The sequence below is a fragment of the Cajanus cajan genome, chromosome 3 (genome assembly GCF_000230855.2).
Source record: "Cajanus cajan strain Asha chromosome 3, NIPB_CcT2T_4, whole genome shotgun sequence".
In the NCBI taxonomy this organism is placed as follows: Eukaryota; Viridiplantae; Streptophyta; class Magnoliopsida; order Fabales; family Fabaceae; genus Cajanus; species Cajanus cajan.
In genome coordinates, this window is record NC_138519.1 from 18,899,691 (window position 1) to 18,920,038 (window position 20,348).

Genomic DNA, 20,348 nt, shown 5'->3' on the forward strand with positions numbered 1-20,348 from the left:
AAAAGCTTGCAAGTTATCTAGTAGTTTTCACCTTAGTTTTGTGATACCCTCGAACTCTTAAAAGATACACGAAAATTTTGCTTTTCCTAGATTAAGAAGTGACTTTTTTTTAATTTTTTTTTATAATATACTTTTTACTTATTTATTTATTTAAATAACTTGAATCAGTTTTTATTTACTTAACTACTTTCAGAGTTAGATGAGAAATTGGTTATTAGATTATTATTATTTTTTTTTTAAAAAGTCCAATAAGAAATCGGTTATCCTAAATCCAGTAACTGATTTTTCAACTGGCCTATTTTTTCGTTTATTTTTGTTTTCTGTTTTTTGAATTTTAAAAGATATTTTTTTTTGGTAAAGATAGGAAATATCTTTATATGTACTCATTTGCATTGTTTTTTGTCAACATAGTGAATTTTAAAAGATATTTTAATTTATTTTAAATTTCAGAATTTAATATTATACTTATATTTAAATTTTAAAAATTTATTTTATTATTTAAATTAAATTTATAAAATATAGAAAATTGAATAATGTAATTTAATAATTAATTTGTTATACATGTAAATATGTATAATTTATTTAATATATTTATTTTGCATTTATAATTAAATATAATTAAAATTTATATTAAAAAAATTGTATTGAAAATTGAGATGATATTTGTAAAAGACACATAAAAAAATTAAAATTGCGAGCAAATTAAAATTATAGAACATGATATTTGTGAAAGATACACAACAAACTAATCGAAATTGAGATGTAAGTCATGAAAAATTGTCAATTTAAGCTTGTTAACTTGAACTCTCTTGGTGGTAAAGACATTTTTTCTTAGAGTGACTTACATTTCTGCATAGAGAACATATTTTTTGTTGTTCTTGTTTAACCATATCCATTCAGTGCGTATTTAGGATGACTTTAGATGACTTTTTTTTTATTTTTAATTTCTAATCTTTTTCAAATTTGGTATGATTTGTGGTTTGTCACAATCTGGCCAATAAGATTCGTTGAACAGTTTACCAAATAATTTGTTATACACATTTGAAACATATTCTAATGTGTATACCTGATACATGTAAGATGTGTAATTGTGGTAAACATGCTTACACGCAGCAACAACATGGAAGCATGACATGTGTAACTTTTGGAATTTTCTACAGTCACCCCACTTCTCATGTAGTTTAACTGTGAAATTTTCAGTCAATCATCCTTCTCTTGGGTTAATGGTCTCTTACATCAGAAAATGTGTATTTTGAAGATCAAATTTGAGGACATGATGACTATTAGCCTTGGATTCTACATCTCTCTTGACCCTATTTATTATTTCAGTATAAACTTGGCTAGCCCTAAGTTTAACATCGACTTCCTTCCTTCTCTAAATGAATAAGGAATTAAATCTCTTATAAGTTGACATGATAATTGCAAATATTGACAAATTTCTTATTTTCCTAAAAATGGAATTTATTGCCTTTGCCAAGTTGGTAGTCATGTTTCCCATCATTGATCATTGTCCCATGTAAGAGTCCATTGTTCTTTAGGAATAGTGTTGAGCCAATCAATTACACCTTCGATTTCTGGTTCGCTTCTCAATGTTATAATAGTAATTGAACTTAGGCTAAGTCATCCCATAAACTGTGAATTTAGAAGAGAAAAAAATCAACAATTTATTATTGTTGAAATATAATAAAACAAATAAGAATAAATATTTAATTGATGATAAAAAAGAAATAAAAAAGAACTACATACCCATGTTGATGATTATTTTTTTTTCTTTCTGCATTCTTAAAATGTCTCATGAAGTTTTGGGCAATGTGGCGAATGCAAAACACATGCACTAAATTATTCGGTGCCCAACCATTGCCTTGTCTAGCGTAGGCATTTTTTATGGACGTGTGCTTGTCGGAGATTAAGCAAAGGTCATCTTGAGGGTAAACATGTCTTTTTAGGTAATGAAGAAAGAAATACCACGCATCTACTGTTTCACCCTCAACAATGGCAAAGGCAATTGGAAAGATTTTGTTGTGACCATCTTGTGCCATGACCATGAAGAGAGTTTCTTTCTATTTTCCATACAAGAATGTGCCATCAACTTGAACAATGAGCTTGCAGTATTTGAACCCATCGGTACAAGGTTTAAATGTCCAAAATACTTGATGGAATTGAACATAATAAGGAACCATTCACCTTGTTGGTTGTACAGTGGCCTTGTCTCCTTCTCAACAACAAATCCATTAAGAAATATTGTCATGGCATTGAGCAACTTGGGTAAATCATGATATGATTGTTCCCAATTTCCATGTAAGTCTTCAATTGTATTTTGCTTTGCCATCCATTCTTTTTGGTATGAGATTGTGTAGTCTTCAACACTTTTGATGTGTGCTATTATTGTTGGGATTGAAATTGATGGATCACTCTCCACCAATGGAAGAATACTTTTGTTAATATATACATAGCCAAGGTTGACATGATCTTGTGAGATAACAGGGGATGAACAAGAATGTTCCTCTAATAGCCTACAAACTTCCCATTTTTGGCTTCTGTTAATGAAAGTCGCTCTACACCTCCAATCACATTCATTGTTAACACATCGTGCAATAATTAATGTTGGAGACGGTTTCTAGATCTTGTAATACAGATCTTTCTTGACATGGTATGTGTTTAAAACATGTTTGAATTCCTCTTTTGTGTCGAAAGTCATGCCCTAAAATAGGTTTTCAAGAGTATATTCGACGTCAACATGGTAAAGTGCATGTCTATACTCAGGGTCGGTGAAATTTGTTTGTAAATCAACATTGTGCATGTGTGTTGGAAAATTGAATGTGGTTGAAGATGTGCCTACATATTGAGATTTTTGTTGAACAAGATCTTGTTCGTCTTGTTCATCATCTTGTTGGAGTCTTGCATTATCTCCGTCCTCACTAAAAGGACCGACTTCTTCTTTAGAAACTCTAACTTCAAGTAGGCTACCATAGACTTCTTCTTTTGCAAGTCCAGACTTAAACAGGCCGCCAACGCCTTGTTGTTCTTGTGGGACTCCAAATGTAAGGAGGTTGATAAAGGATCCATGTGGTAATTCTTCGTTTAGGTAGGGTGAGTCATAGTTGGTTTGAAAAGGGCTAGAAAGTAGGTGGGTGAAAGAACTTGTGTCTGGATGAAAATGGTCTAATGGGTTGGTTTTCATAGGAAGGTGGAAGACTATTATTTATTTGTGTGAGATTCTCATATAGTTCAACATAAGTAAGAAGTTTTTGGCTATGAATCATTTGAATCATACCATGAACGTCTTCATCCTTGGTAAGTTTGATAGCTCAAAAATGAAGCATTCCTCTCTACCTACCACTTGTGGATATCGCAAGTAAAGCAGATCAACTGAATATGGTTGTGGTAAGTTGATTCTTCTTTGAATTTTGTTTTTCAACGCATCAAGTGTGATACATGGATTAACTGAGGGAACATTGGGTTAGAGGATACAAAAGTATCCCCTTCGTTTGTTTGAGTGATTTCACCATTAAAGAAGACCAACACACAGAAAGAAAAGGAAGACATTATAGTAGACAAAGGGTTTGTATATCTTGATTTGAAAATAAGAATACTTGGCTCAATTGCACTATGCATTTGAAACAAATAGTGCTCTCATTTAAATAGAAGGTGGAGATAGGGTTCAATCAATGACACTCATGACTAAAGGCATTGGATTGCTGATGTGCTTAAATCAATGACACTCTAAATCAATGACACTCATGACTAAAGCCAATGGATTCTTGACGCGTATGAATCAATGACACCTTGAATCAATGACACTCATGACTAAAGTCAATGGATTCTTGACGCGCATGAATCAATGACACTTTGAATAAAAAATACATTGTGTAAATCAAGGGAAATCTAATGACATTAAATATTAACTACAATAATTATAATTGTTATATCATCAAAATGAAAATAACTTCAAAACAACAACTTAAACAAACTTCGACCATAGTAAATGAATAACATAAACCCTAAACCATATAACATTAGTTGTCCAACTTCATTACTTGGTCAATGTATCTTTCAATCGCATCCATCTTATGCAAGAATCCAATATGTGTTGTCGTAGCATACAATTCAATACTTGTTGGATCGTGCAGTTAGGTGAACAATAAAAAATACACTTAACATCATCATCCCTAAGATGACACGCTGTATGTGACACCCTCTACCCCGCATATCATAACTCAATAAATTTAAATAATATAACTTTAATAATCAAACATGTTTACAGAGTATCACATTTTTAACAAACATAATCAGCGGAAATTACAAAGAAGTTTTCAAAGTAATTTTTAATAACATTAACAACCTAATCTAATCTTATCTATACCCCGATGTCACATGTCCTATCAGAGCATAGCCCATAAAGAAGCCTAAGCTTCACCACCAACATTCTCAGCCTCATACTGATAATCACCTGTATAACAGTCAGAGAAGAACAACACAAAGAAAAAGGGAGTGAGAAAACATCTCACTCGGCTCACAGTGTAGGAATATATATACTAGATAGCCAAACACAAACAAAACATATATAACATAGATTAACAATATCACATCTTACTCTTTCAAGGCATATCCATTTGTCATATAACATCAGAAAACACATGTATGGACACGGACTACATTTTATCATGCATGTGGCGCCAGTCACTTATCACGTAGTATATTGCCGCTAGCAATACACAAAGAGTAGTCTAGGAGTACATGCCGGGACACAACCTCTGCGCACTCTCACTAGAAGGACATACTACCAGAGTCTCGTCGGGATAGCTAAGCCGCGCAAGATACATCCCATGCACACAATGGGCGAGACTGGGACTTCCAAACCGAGCCATCCCCAAGGACTGATCCCCACAGCTTTTACACTAGGGGGCCTTCTCTGGCGGCGTATTCCATATCGTACCCTTATCACTTTATGCAAATGATGCATGTCAAACAAGACTCTATGCATTCTCATATCACTTTATCACTTTCCATGGTCATTTCTCTTTATCACATTTCATATCTCATTGTCACATTATCACATTATCTATCTCATGGTCAATCATATCTCATGGTCATTTCACATCATATTTCATCATCACATCATATCATTAGAAACATCACATTCACATTATCATATCATATTCATAACTTTCACAATCATAATCTCAACAGAATTTCTATTCATACACACATATTAACCAAGCAATTAGAACATACAAACAATATAACATACAACAAACACAGGATTGGGGGCCAATCCCACTACCCAGCATACAATCCCACACCCAGAGCGAGATTTCTCACTCCCCCCCTTACCTGGATGACAAGCGCTGAAACTAAAGAAGAGCTTCCTCCTCTAGGCTCCTTCTAATAGGATAGAACCACCTCCTATGGATTCCTCTAGGTCTTCAAAGAGAAGAAGAGGAGAAGAAGAGAGTATAAGAGAAGAGAGAATGAGAATTGAGGGATGGTTTGCAATGGAGAAGTGAAGGGCTATTTATAGCCTTCAAGACACATTAAAAAAAATGGAAAATAATGAAAAAATCTTAGACAAAACTAAGTGGAATGAATTAGTGAGATGAATTATTAAAGTTGGTGGGATGAATTAATGGAGTTGGTGTGAATTAATGGAGTTGGTGCCATGTTCTTTTCCTCACCGACTTTAGCTACTGATTTGGACCTTATAGACAGCCGAATCTGAAAATATTTCCTTCATGAAAGTTGTAGGATTTTCTCTTATCTTTCCATAGCCACCAAGTTTGTATCATTTGAACAACCACCGACCAAGTTATACCCCACAAACCGAGGCTTGCCAATCAGTCCAGCGAGAAACAATTGTATCAATCAAATTCCAATTTTGACCTCCTAAACGACCGATTTTGCAAATGGCTATTTCTGTAAACGTTGTGCGTTTTTCTCTTAGATTTCCATTGACACCAATTTTGCATCATTTGGACCATCACAGCCCAAGTTATGCCCTAAACACCGAGGCTTGCCAATCAGCCCAGCGAAAAACGGTTTTAACAAAGAAAATCACAACTATCTAATTAAGCCCAATAATACACATATCTTTCTAAAGCCTACAATTAAGCATAAATGGAGTGTGAATTAGTTACAATTGAAGTAAAATATAATCACCAAATTATGACTAAATAATAATAATAATAATAATAGTAATAATAACCATTTTGAAAACTGGGATGTTACACTGTATTTTATATACACCACCAATACATGAAATTGGGTATCGGTAGTGGATGTTTGTGATAACTTTGTAATGAGGAAGATTAAGATTATTATTAATAGCCTACATAAGTTGCTGAGTCAATGTGTTGCTTACTAGTAGAGTTTTAACCTCATTGCTAACACATGTATCTCCATACTTAGTGAAGACAATTTATCCATCATAATAAACAGTGACTGAAACTGTTAACGACTCCATTGATTCGATATTTTAATCTAACGGATTTTAGCCTTTGTTACAAAACATTATGTAAAACTAAAGTAACATGCTTGCAAGCTAATGTGGACAAACTTAAAGTCATTGGATTCATGATGCTTTGAGACCAAGACAATGACACCCTGCATAAAATATTAAATTTTGACGTTTTGGGACAAAACAATTAATGACACTCTACAAAAAGTCATTGGATTCTTGATACTACCAAAACAATGATGCCCAGCATAAAACATTAAATTTCTGATGCTCTAGAATAAAGTAATTGATGACGTTTTGCATAAAATCATTAAATTCCTCATGCTTTAAGATATGGACAATGATATTTGCGTAAATTTAAAAATATATAATTTAACTTTAAAATTAATTTTTAATTTTTGAAAAATAAAATAAATTGAAATAATTTTTTAATTAAAAAAATATTAAAACAAAAAATAAAACACAAAAAAAATAGGTCCGATGAGAAATTAGTTATTGGATAACTAATTTCTCAATAGATTTAAAAAAAAAAAGAGTTAAAAATTACCTTGAGAAATGGGTTATTGATATATTTATATAAATAAAAATGAACCTGGTATATTTATGAAAAAAAGATATATTAAAAAAAAGTTTAGAAAGTTGAATATGTTGATGTTTTATGTACTATTTCATGATTTATAAGTTGAGAATGTAAATTTATTAAAAATAACATTGTTATATATTAATGTACTAGTGCCATGATCGGGGAATGTGCTGGTTGCCGGTTTGTGTAGGGAATAGCTGAAGAGAGATGTAATGTAATGTATTGCGTCTATTTTCTTCACTCCTAACTCCTAACTCCTAACTTGTCATGTCATCTTGCCACAAAATTAATTAATTGTTTAACATGTCAGACATCTCACACGCAACGTTACACAAGTCTTCACCATAATCAACTTATCATTATTTTTTTCACAAAGATCTAACAACACAACAGAACAATTATTTCAGAACTGGTTTCAACGCAGGTGACACAGGCACCAAATAATTAAGAAAAATGCTGAATCGTCTGAATGATTCGAAACTTATTTCGAATTATTAAAATACTGATCATTTAAACAATAAGATATTAAATTAAATAATTATTTTATAATAAATTTATTAAAAGATATTAATGTTTTAATTATTCGAAATTTGGTTCGGAGGATCTCCTCAATAATTAATTGGTCACGTCATCATGATTATTTGATTAACACTTAAATTTGTTTATTTGCGGAACCATAAAACAAAATAATTTATTTGCATTATAAGCTGTTTATCTCTCTTCATCAGTATGCTTGCTTTGACTGACTGATTTATTAGAGAGTGAGAGTGACACTTTCATTCAAATCCTTGTGTTACAACAAAAAAAAAAATTCTTTTTAAAAATTTAAATTAATAATAATTTATTCCTTAATATTATTAAGTTAGTCAATTTAATATCTAAGTTTAATAATCATCGTAAAATTATTCCTCAAATATGATAATTAGTTAATTTTTTCGTTAAATATAATTAGTCAATTTAATATTTAATATTAGAACTAAATTAGCATAAAATTGACGAGAAATGCAAAGGCCTCTAAAACGTTGAAAGTTAATATTGTTTTACTTTAAATCAATTGATTGATAATGAATTTTCAATAAGTCGAAGGATTTTTGGGTTTATAGATTTCGGATGATGGATATTACTTCGCAACATCTTAAATATGTTTTGGTGTTACACTATTGTTTAATAATACATCGATATGCGTATTTAATTGACATGTTATTCAATATTATTAATTTATTAATATTGTAATTAAATCTTTATAATTTATTAATTATTTTTTAATTATTATTATCTTTTTAGTCAAATGTTATTTTTTTTTCTGTTTCAATGTTATGCTCAGTAATAAGTATGAGGCTCTGATACCACTATGGACGGGAGCCCTAGAAACTTATAACTCGTTTGTTACTATATAAGAACTTGCTTACTTTTTTGGCATCCCTCGCCTATTGTTTTCAGCCTCTGTCTTATATCAGGCAAATTTATCATAAGTCCTAAGGACTGAAAATACTGGATCAATGGTCTATAGCGTTCTGTTGTACAAGATCCTCTTGAAGAGGCAAGTACAGAGCATACTTGCTCAAACATGTGCTACTGAGAACATAATACTATAATAGTATCAAGAGCTTTCGAAAGAGAGAAAAAGAGGTTTAGCAATCCATGAGTAATAAACACACAAGAGGTTTTATTTCGAGTTCAACTCCTCCTGATTACAAACTGAGAGAGTGCCTCCTTATATAGACTCGGAAGGGCTCTCAAGCGACCAACATTTTTACACATGGGCCAATTCTCATTGGCTGACTAAAAGATAAATACAGGAAAGGACCCTCGTGGGGTGTGACTCATACAAACCGACGAACTAGTCTGATTAAGAGGATAAGAACGAATAAAAAGAGGGACCCACATGGGTGTGATTCACACAAAATACAAACTAACGTACTCAATTATTACACAACTGGTGGCAGACATAATGCAGATGGCAGGAAATTCATAAAGTAGATTCCTATCATTAGCCTCCTTTAATGATGGGTTCGTGACTAGGAGAGAGATTCAGATCAGATGCGTCTGAATCCGAACAGTTGTGCATCATTAATTCGGCATAGTAGAGATCTTCGTCGTTTTCTCCTAGGTCATTAGCTGTTTGAAACTGTTCATCAGGAACGTAATATTCAGTCCTGCTCATGAAAGCGTTGATCCCTTGATGGCTTGACTGAGAAGAGATTAGACGACTATATGATGAGCTGGCTTCATCTTGGCTCTTCTGATGGATCCTTGTTTCCTTGAGATGGTTAACTAACTGAGTTCTGTAACTCTGATCTGGAGGGTATGTTTCAAAGGTTCCCCAAAAATAAGCTTCATTTTTGGACCACAGTTGTCCTGTTGGTTTTTGGAAATAAGGGCGGCTGGTGATGGCTATGGAGGTTAAGGACTCACATTGTTCTTTGGTCTTTCCCTTTTGGTTTCTTTGAAAATTGAGGACCTTTTTTAACTCACGTCTCCACCATGGGAGAGGCGAAAACCATTCTAATAAAGTCCATAATAAATAATCAGCCTTATCTAGATTTATCAGAATATCATAAGCTGACTGTGTCTTTAGGGCAATTGGGATTGGATTTTGGACAGTTTTACACCATATAACCCAAAGAGTTGGTTCACACAAATCCCACCCAATTTCACAGAATAATTCAAAGATTCCGAGATGTTCTTTTGTAGGATCAAACATGGATGGAGGAACTGTTTTAAACCTTAAAGTTTCATGAAGATAATAAAAATAATGAGCTTTAACAAATTGGATAATTTCTTCAGGACTTTTTGGTTCAAAACCAGGAGGATACAACTTTCTAGTTTTTGCTGTATCAAGTAAAGGTTTTACCATGAAAATCAATGGAAAGCTATGTACAAAAAATTAAATGATTTTCACAATTGACTCTTTTTAAATAACTATTTCTTTTTTATTTATAAAATATTAATCAAAATACAAATTTCTAAAATTATTTTAATTTCTTGTATTTTAATTCAATAACATATAATAAGTATATTAATATCTAGACTTGGTACTCTTATATAGACATAGATACTTTTATTTTGATAAAATTACACTTTTGGTTCTTCTGTAATGTGAAATTTTGATTCTTTTATCTTTAAATATGAAAATTTAGTCGATTAATTTTATAGTTCTCTCGTTAAATTTAATTTACTAATCATCAAAATTGTAATGTTAGTCATGATTTGATATAATAATTAATATTTAATAATATACAATTTAAAATTTAATTTTAATTATTATTTTTATCTCATAAAAGTGATAAAATAATATGAAAATGAGAACTAAAAGTAAAATTTAACTTAAATATTATTAAATATGAATTATTGTGTCATTTATATAATGTTAGGTCACAACAATGAATATTAATAATTTTATAAATGTGAATTTTATAAAATTGAGAGACTAAATTATGGATTTAAAAATATAGACCAAAATTGTAAATTTGATATTATAAAGAGATAAAAGTGCAATTTAGTCTTTTATTTTTAAAATTTTTTATTATATTTATTTTCTAATATTATTTCCTATTATTTTAGATTATTAAGATATTATATTTTAGTAATTTGTTCTTTTTTAACTTATAGTATTAATCTACTGTTAGATGTGACACCCTTACTACCCCAATACATATATAATATAATTTAATTAAGAAGAATAAACTTTCAAAGGGTTCGTAAAAGGGTTCACATAAAACTTCAAATATATTCTTTCTTCAATATAAGAGAATGACTGAAAAATAAAACTTGAAAGGTAAAATTTAAGAGTTTACAAATTTAAAATCATTTATTACAATACCAAATCCATATAAATATTCTGTCCTAGAAATCCTCTGCCCCGATGTCACACTATCAGAGCATTCCCATAATTTAACTGTTGGCATTCTAGATGCCACTCGTAGCCGGATCTTCTTCACCTAAAATATCCACAGTTTATACGGTGAGAAAAGAAAATATCTATATGCAAAGTACATACAAACACATCACAATATAATGTCATAATTCATTATTTAATAAAATATATATATATATATATATATATATATATATATATATATATATATATGTGTATATATATCAATCATTCATCATCTTCACATCTCAATTCACAATTTAACATATCTCATTTCACATACATATCTCAATCCATCCTAATCCACACCAATTATACATCATTTCCATATTCATAATTCATGTCAATCTTACAATTAACAATATCATTTCCACATCCATAATTCACACCAATTTTATATTTAACAAATATCATTTCCACTTCCATAATTCACACCAATCTCACAATTAACACTATGCCAAGACCTCGCCACATCTGACACAAGTGATACGGGTTAATTGCCTCCCACACCAAACCAGGGTCACGCCCTCCCTGTAGCATCACTTACCCAGGGGCCGTGCCATCCCTAGTCATTAAGGAGTACGCTCGTCCCTGAAGCATCACCTACCTAGGGTTCGTATCATCCCTGATCATCCAGGAGTACGCTCGTCCCTGAATCATCAACTACCCAGGGTTCGTATCATCCCTGATCATCCAGGAGTACGCTCGTCCCTGAAGCATCCACTACCAGGGTTCGTATCATCCTCGATCCTTTAGTGTGAGGAACCACAATCACATTACAATCCACATAGTCTCTTGCAATTAACTCTGTGTCAGGGCTGCCATAATCGACATAAGTGGTGTGTGTTAACTGTCTTACTCATCCCACACCATGCTAGGGTCACGTCCTCCCTGTAGCACCACTTACCCAGGGGCCGTGCCATCCCTAGTCATTAGTGTGAGGAAACACATCGCAATCACATTTTTAATCATGTCCATACAACATCTCATCTAATATCACGATTCCATATCACATACACAATTCCATATCACATACTCAACAGATAAGTCTAACAAAATAAGGGTTTACACATCCTCAAGCAATTCACATCTTGATCATCAATTCTTATAAAATAATATAAGAATAACATTCATAAACTAATATAATAAACATTGGAATTATCAATTTAATATAATTTCAGCACAGTAAAACCCCTAATTGTTCCAAAACCTAGTTCACAGGCACTTTTCTACAATTTCGTTCTCTCTCACAGATCATCATTCTTACAAATTATTCGCATATTTATAATCCTCAACACGTACCGAATCTAATGGTATAATTAATTCCTCAAACAGAAATAATCCAAATTTTCCAAAATCTAACCTACAGGCACTTTTCTATAATTTCGTTCTCTCTCCTAGAGCATCATTTTTACAAATTATTAGCATATTTATAATCCTCAACACATACCGAATCTAATGATATAATTAATTCCTCAAACAAGAATAATCCAATTTTTCCAAAACCTACCCTACAGGCACTTTTCTATAATTTCGTTCTCTCTCCTAGAGCATCATTTTTACAAACAAATTATATATTTATTGTCCTAAATATATACAGAATCAAATAATGCCAATAATTCTTCAAACAGAAATAATTGTAAAATTACTCATAATCCTAAGGGCTCTTCTTCTACCCAATTCCCTCATGCAACTCCACATATAAATAATCCCCTTTTCTCCCGTACCTGGATAAATAGGAACTCGGGCAGAACCTCCTCCTCTTTTTCCTTAAACAAGGATCTGAACTAAAACTGGAGTAGAACCTCATCCTTTGAGTTCCTCTTGGTCTTCAGAGAAAAGAAGAGGAACGAAAGAGAGAACAGAAGAGAAGAGAGAGTGAGAATGAGAGGTGTGTAGAAATGAGAGGATTTGAGGCCTATTTATAGGATTTTTCGCCCACCTACCACTACAGCCCGTTCTGGGCCCTTCAAACCTACGTAAATTTTTCAACTGGAACGGCCCGTTCCCAAACCAGAACGGCCCGTTCTCAAACCCAACAGAACGGCCCGTTCTGCTTCCAGAACGGCCCGTTCTCCAAACCAGAACGGCCCGTTCTCCCATCAGAACGGCCCGTTCTGCTTCTACAATTTTGGCCATACTCACTATTCCAGAACGGCCCGTTTCAAAATTGAAACGGCCCGTTCTGGGCCACGAATTGGGCCTTTGGCCCACGAAAAATGGGCTGTTACAATACTCCCCTCCTTTAAGAAATTTCGTCCCCGAAATTTTTGTAATGGTAGACTTCTCTCTTCTTACTTTCTAATCCTTATGCAACCTCACTACCTTACTGATATACAACTCTATCAATTTTATCAAAGTATTTCTAAGGGTAAGACATATAAACTTGGCGAGTCTATCCACTGAAACACAAATAAAATCAATCTCTTAAGCGTCTTAGACAAACCTACCACTAAGGTCTATCCACTCACCATCTCACTTCCAAAATGGAGCGTCTAAGTGCTACAAAAATTCCTAAAGACTTCCAGCATACTAAACACGAGTATACAAATTCCTCTACTCCTCTCTTTATCTTAGGCCACCATGCTTCTATTGCACCACTCTGATACATCCTTCTAAGGTCCCAACACATCTCAGTAACTCCTAAACGAATGTTAAGAATACTCTTATGTCCTTCCTCTAAGATCATTTTTCTTAATTCAAGGTTACTAAGCACCCAAGTTTGTTCTTGCACCTCAAAACAATGTCGATTTCTACTCAGAAATGGTTATCTATACTTCTACCAATTTTCTCCACTTGGTTCCCTAAGAAAGGATCTGACTCCTAGGCTTCTCTAATCTCATTTATTAATTCACTAGTCACTTTCAACATAATCAATTCAATGATCCTAAGGATAATCTCACAAACCAAGCATAAGTCTCTAAATTCTTTAATCAAATCCAACCCTTAAATCATCAAAAATAATATATCAGAGGTCATCATAATCAAGGCATCTGCCATAATATTGGTTTTACTTCTATGTTCATCTCTAAAGATCAAGCACCTAAGCGTAAGTTTACTAGGTATACATATCAGATCTCTAATTTCACTACTCCATCTACACCCAAGTTAAACTCTTATCCATCACCTTATCCTATAGCATCATATCTTGTCACCAAAATGAATCAACTAATAATGCTTCTCCAATTTCCTTCAACAATCCATTCGTTACTCAAGTCATACTTAGTCTCACACTACTAAAGGTAACCTTATAAGCCAAACTTAAATCTCTAATTTGAGCCAAAAAGATTCATCTCTCCAATCATAAGGGAAGACAAATATAAAGGTCTCATACCCAAAGCATCGGTCACCAAAATGGCTTTGCCTGGATAACAAATAAGATCAAAATCTTATTCCTTAAGAAATCCCAACTATCTCTTTTATCTCATATTCAACTCTTTTGGTCAAAAGATATTTAAGGTTCTTATGATCACTAAATACCTCAAGCTTAGAATCATATAGGTAGTGTCTCCAAATCTTAGTATAAATGACAAAATTGCTAACTCAAGGTTATGGGTAAGGTAATTCCTCTCATGAATTCTCAATTTCCTAGAAGCATAAGCTACGATTGTTCCTTCTTGCATCAACACTCTGTCCAAACCTATCTTAGAAGCATCAACCTATACCACAAAAAGTTTACTAAGATCAACCAATGCTAACACTAGTGCACTAGTCAATCTTTCCTTAAAAGTTTGAAAACTACTCTCGCACTTACTATCCCCCACAAGGACAACACTCTTCCTAGACGACCTAGTCAAAAGTAATGCTATCTTAGAAATTTACTCAATAAATCCCTAATAGTAATGAGCTAACCCAAGAAACTCCTAACCTCATTAATAGACTCAAGTATCTCTCACTTAAGCACAACTTCTATATCAGATAGATCTACGGCATACCTCCGCCAGAAATTACAGGACCTAGAAAACTCACTTCATACAATCAAAAATCATACTTAGGTAAATTAGCGTATAGCTGTCTTGGATACATCTTCATCCTCATCTCCAATATGATGATATCACACCCTAAGGTCAATCTTACTAAACACATAAATACTTGTTAATTGATCCATAAGGTCATCTGTCCTCATATCAACATACATGCACATCAAATCATATTAGAATACCTACTTTAAACCTTCATATATATACCATTCCTAAGCATGTACGAATCAATCACCATTTACTCCATATAGCATGTACATGAACCAACTTTACCACATACCATCATATCATCTTAAACAATCTCTCAATGACAAAACCTCAAAACATCATATCCAAATCTATTTTTTTTATATTTTTTATCCTTGCTATGCCTAACAACTCAAAAACATCATTATAGCATATACCTACCTTCAACAACTGTCAAAGCAAATGACACACAAAGAGTTATACTCATCCAAATGATCTCAAACCTATCTCAAAAGAAAGCTAAGAAAAGAAGATACAACTCTTATGAAGACATAAGATTCCAAAAAGATCATCTTAGCTAAAAATTTCAAAAACCTCAGCAGATATATTCGGCGCTTACAGCTAGACCTTTGATCACTAAAGTAGCTATAACTGGAGTTCTAGACCTTCGTTTTACCTAATTCCAGTTCCATTGGAAAGATAACGTCCAAGGCTATAACTTTTGTGAAGACCATAAAATCTAAATTTGTCAATATGGTAGTCATAATGGCACAACAAAACTGCAGCCAAAATATCCTCTACACCAAACAGCAATAGTATATCAATATATCTAAGGCCACAAAAATACACCAACCCTTCCAAACTCACACCTCAACTTCATATTCAAGTTTCCCACTACAATCCTAAACAAAAAAAACTCACATATTTAGCACAACAGACTTAGAAAATAAAACTCACATGCTACCTAAACCATGAACGGTAAACATGCCAACACCAACACTCAAGGAAATTACCAACATTTCAATCTCTCGCCAAGGAGACAATCACCTTAGATTCAATCGCTACAACTATAGATGTCAGAAACTTCACCAATCGCAAACTCTTAGTACACTCGACAAATCAATGTATCACTCACATCTAAAATTCTAGTTGGCTAGCACAAGGCTTCGTTCACTATTACTGGCACATATGTTTGCAACACGAGCGATACTATTTAATCACTACTTCTTACATAAGTAAGAAGTATCAAAACCAATGAGTAATCATCAACTAAGCTATATCATGTCTTCCAGATAAATCCTAAGAACACAATGCACACAAATAAATAAACAAAATCAATCATCACATTAGCACATCAATAAGTTACAGTCAAATCATCACATTACTCATCTACCAAACAAGCATAGTAGACTCATAACTCACAGTCGATTGGATCGACCTGCTCTGATACCACTAAATGCGACACCCTTACTACCCCAACACATATATAATATAATTTAATTAAGAAGAATAAACTGTCAATGGGTTCGTAAAAGGGTTCACATAAAACTTCAAATATGTTCTTTCTTCAATATAAGAGAATGACTGAAAAATAAAACTTGAAAGGTAAAATTTAAGAGTTTACAATTTTAAAATCATTTATTACAATACCAAATCCATATAAATATTCTGTCCTAGAAATCCTCTGCCCCGATGTCACACTATCAGAGCATTCCCATAATTTAACTGTTGGCATTCTAGATGCCACTCGTAGCCGGATCTTCTTCACCTAAAATATCCACAGTTTATACGGTGAGAAAAGAAAATATCTATATGCAAAGTACATACAAACACATCACAATATAATGTCATAATTCATTATTTAATAAAATATATATATATATATATATATATATATATATATATGTGTGTATATATATCAATCATTCATCATCTTCACATCTCAATTCACAATTTAACATATCTCATTTCACATACATATCTCAATCCATCCTAATCCACACCAATTATACATCATTTCCATATTCATAATTCATGTCAATCTTACAATTAACAATATCATTTCCACATCCATAATTCACACCAATTTTATATTTAACAAATATCATTTCCACTTCCATAATTCACACCAATCTCACAATTAACACTATGCCAAGACCTCGCCACATCTGACACAAGTGATACGGGTTAATTGCCTCCCACACCAAACCAGGGTCACGCCCTCCCTGTAGCATCACTTACCCAGGGGCCGTGCCATCCCTAGTCATTAAGGAGTACGCTCGTCCCTGAAGCATCACCTACCTAGGGTTCGTATCATCCCTGATCATCCAGGAGTACGCTCGTCCCTGAATCATCAACTACCCAGGGTTCGTATCATCCCTGATCATCCAGGAGTACGCTCGTCCCTGAAGCATCCACTACCAGGGTTCGTATCATCCTCGATCCTTTAGTGTGAGGAACCACAATCACATTACAATCCACATAGTCTCTTGCAATTAACTCTGTGCCAGGGCTGCCATAATCGACATAAGTGGTGTGTGTTAACTGTCTTACTCATCCCACACCATGCTAGGGTCACGTCCTCCCTGTAGCACCACTTACCCAGGGGCCGTGCCATCCCTAGTCATTAGTGTGAGGAAACACATCGCAATCACATTTTTAATCATGTCCATACAACATCTCATCTAATATCACGATTCCATATCACATACACAATTCCATATCACATACTCAACATATAAGTCTAACAAAATAAGGGTTTACACATCCTCAAGCAATTCACATCTCGATCATCAATTCTTATAAAATAATATAAGAATAACATTCATAAACTAATATAATAAACATTGGAATTATCAATTTAATATAATTTCAGCACAGTAAAACCCCTAATTGTTCCAAAACCTAGTTCACAGGCACTTTTCTACAATTTCGTTCTCTCTCACAGATCATCATTCTTACAAATTATTCGCATATTTATAATCCTCAACACGTACCGAATCTAATGGTATAATTAATTCCTCAAACAGAAATAATCCAATTTTTCCAAAATCTAACCTACAGGCACTTTTCTATAATTTCGTTCTCTCCTAGAGCATCATTTTTACAAATTATTAGCATATTTATAATCCTCAACACATACCGAATCTAATGATATAATTAATTCCTCAAACAGGAATAATCCAATTTTTCCAAAACCTACCCTACAGGCACTTTTCTATAATTTCGTTCTCTCTCCTAGAGCATCATTTTTACAAACAAATTATATATATATTGTCCTAAATATATACAGAATCAAATAATGCCAATAATTCTTCAAACAGAAATAATTGTAAAATTACTCATAATCCTAAGGGCTCTTCTTCTACCCAATTCCCTCATGCAACTCCACATATAAATAATCCCTTTTTCCCCCGTACCTGGATAAATAGGAACTCGGGCAGAACCTCCTCCTCTTTTTCCTTAAACAAGGATCTGAACTAAAACTGGAGTAGAACCTCATCCTTTGAGTTCCTCTTGGTCTTTAGAGAAAAGAAGAGGAACGAAAGAGAGAACAGAAGAGAAGAGAGAGTGAGAATGAGAGGTGTGTAGAAGTGAGAGGATTTGAGGCCTATTTATAGGATTTTTCGCCCACCTACCACTACGGCCCGTTCCAAAATCGGAACGGCCTGTTCTGGGCCCTTCAAACCTACGTAAATTTTTCAACTGGAACGGCCCGTTCCCAAACCAGAACGGCCCGTTCTCAAACCCAACAGAACGACTCGTTCTTCTTCCAGAACGGCCCGTTCTCCAAACCAGAACGGCCTGTTCTCCCATCAGAACGGCCCGTTCTGCTTCTACAATTTTGGCCATACTCACTATTCCAGAACGGCCCGTTTCAAAATTGAAACGGCCCGTTCTGGGCCATGAATTGGGCCTTTGGCCCACGAAAAATGGGCTGTTACATTAGATTTTTGTTTTATTAATATTATTAATATATTATCATTGTAGTAACATATTTTTTAAAATTATAGAATTGGTACAATATTAATTTTTTAAATAAGATACAAATATTATTTTAATAAGTCACTTCTGACTCAATTTGAAGTAGTCTTTGATTTGCCTTTTTAAGCAAGTATCCAAGTATTCTTTGAACAACAAACTTCTCTAGACTTAACATCAAATATTCTTTCTTAAACAAACTTCTCTAGGCTCAATCCTTTCAACAAAGGTTACAAAAGATTATGTGGTTATTTTATATACATACATACATACATATATATATATATATATATATATATATATATATATATATAATTGAAAAGTAAAGTAATTATACAAGTATATGTTTAAACATATGTAAAGTAATCCAACACTATAAGAATGTAAATCATAAGTTGTCAGTCAAACTATTCTACCAAAAAAACTATACAAAAGTAGCCTTTAGTCACGCCACTATCCAACACAACTCGTAATTTGTCAACTCTACTAGCCTAACCCTACCTTGCTCCCATGTAAACATGAACATTATAGTCTAACCACAAGAAAACATGTAAGGATAAGCTAATGTTCAAAAGGATAAAATATAACAAGTATCAAAATAAAGACAACTATACTACCAAAAATAACTAATCACCTTAACATGATATCAAACAACTTATGAATTGAAAATAACTCAACCACATATGAAGAAAAGCCCTTAAAAACACTTTTTTGTAAGATACAGGTTCATATTTAATATATAAGATTGATGCATGAAAATTTATTAAATTTTTAAAAACTAATTTCAAATTAAAACTAAAATAATCTTAAATTTCAAAATATCTATGATAACTTTTTTAATAGCTCTTAATAACAGTAAATTAATATTATAATAAATATTTAAAATAACTTGAATATCTTTAAAATAATAATAAAATGTTGGTTAATGTTTATGTTGAGTCAGACGAAGCAATTTTCAAAAAGGTTTTGAATGAGACAAATATAATACATATTGTTATTTCTAACAAGTGTGTTAGTGTTTCAGTAAAACATAAGTACAGGTAAAATGAAGCATCAAGCATGTGTAACTTCCCACACCAGAACTAAGACAAAGGGTAAAAGCTACAAGACATCAGATGAAGAGATTAAATAAAGCCAAGCCCAGCACAAGAAAGAAAATGATCAAGCCTCAGACGATACAAGACCAAAGACAGTGGATAAGGACGAGACGAAAAAATGTTCCAAATGGAACTCAAGTATTCCATTCTCACATTTGATCAGGTGAAAGAAAAAGTTAAAGTCTACCTATTAGACGGAGACTTAAGTTTCAGATGCAGACAAAGAACATGGAAAAGCGTTTGAAGTGAGCTAAGTCACAATAAGAAATGATACATATCGTCTACACTCATAAGAAGAAAATACGAAGACATCAGATTATGAGAAGAAAAGAAGAAAAATAGAAAAGCACGAATCCACAAGTCAAAGCTGCGTGTGTCAGAGCAAGTACAACCACTCTTTAGAGAAAGA

The 20,348-nt window shown here is 33.0% G+C and overlaps 1 long non-coding RNA gene across 1 annotated transcript; it reads right to left on the bottom strand.

The window, feature by feature from the left end:
- Positions 1 to 3,901: 3,901 nt before the first annotated feature.
- LOC145955658 (uncharacterized) lies at positions 3,902 to 6,869 on the bottom strand. The gene is made up of 2 exons (XR_014432313.1): positions 5,335 to 6,869; positions 3,902 to 4,450 (listed from the first exon to the last, which is right to left on the bottom strand). It is a non-coding gene; the product is annotated as an uncharacterized LOC145955658 (long non-coding RNA).
- Positions 6,870 to 20,348: the final 13,479 nt, after the last annotated feature.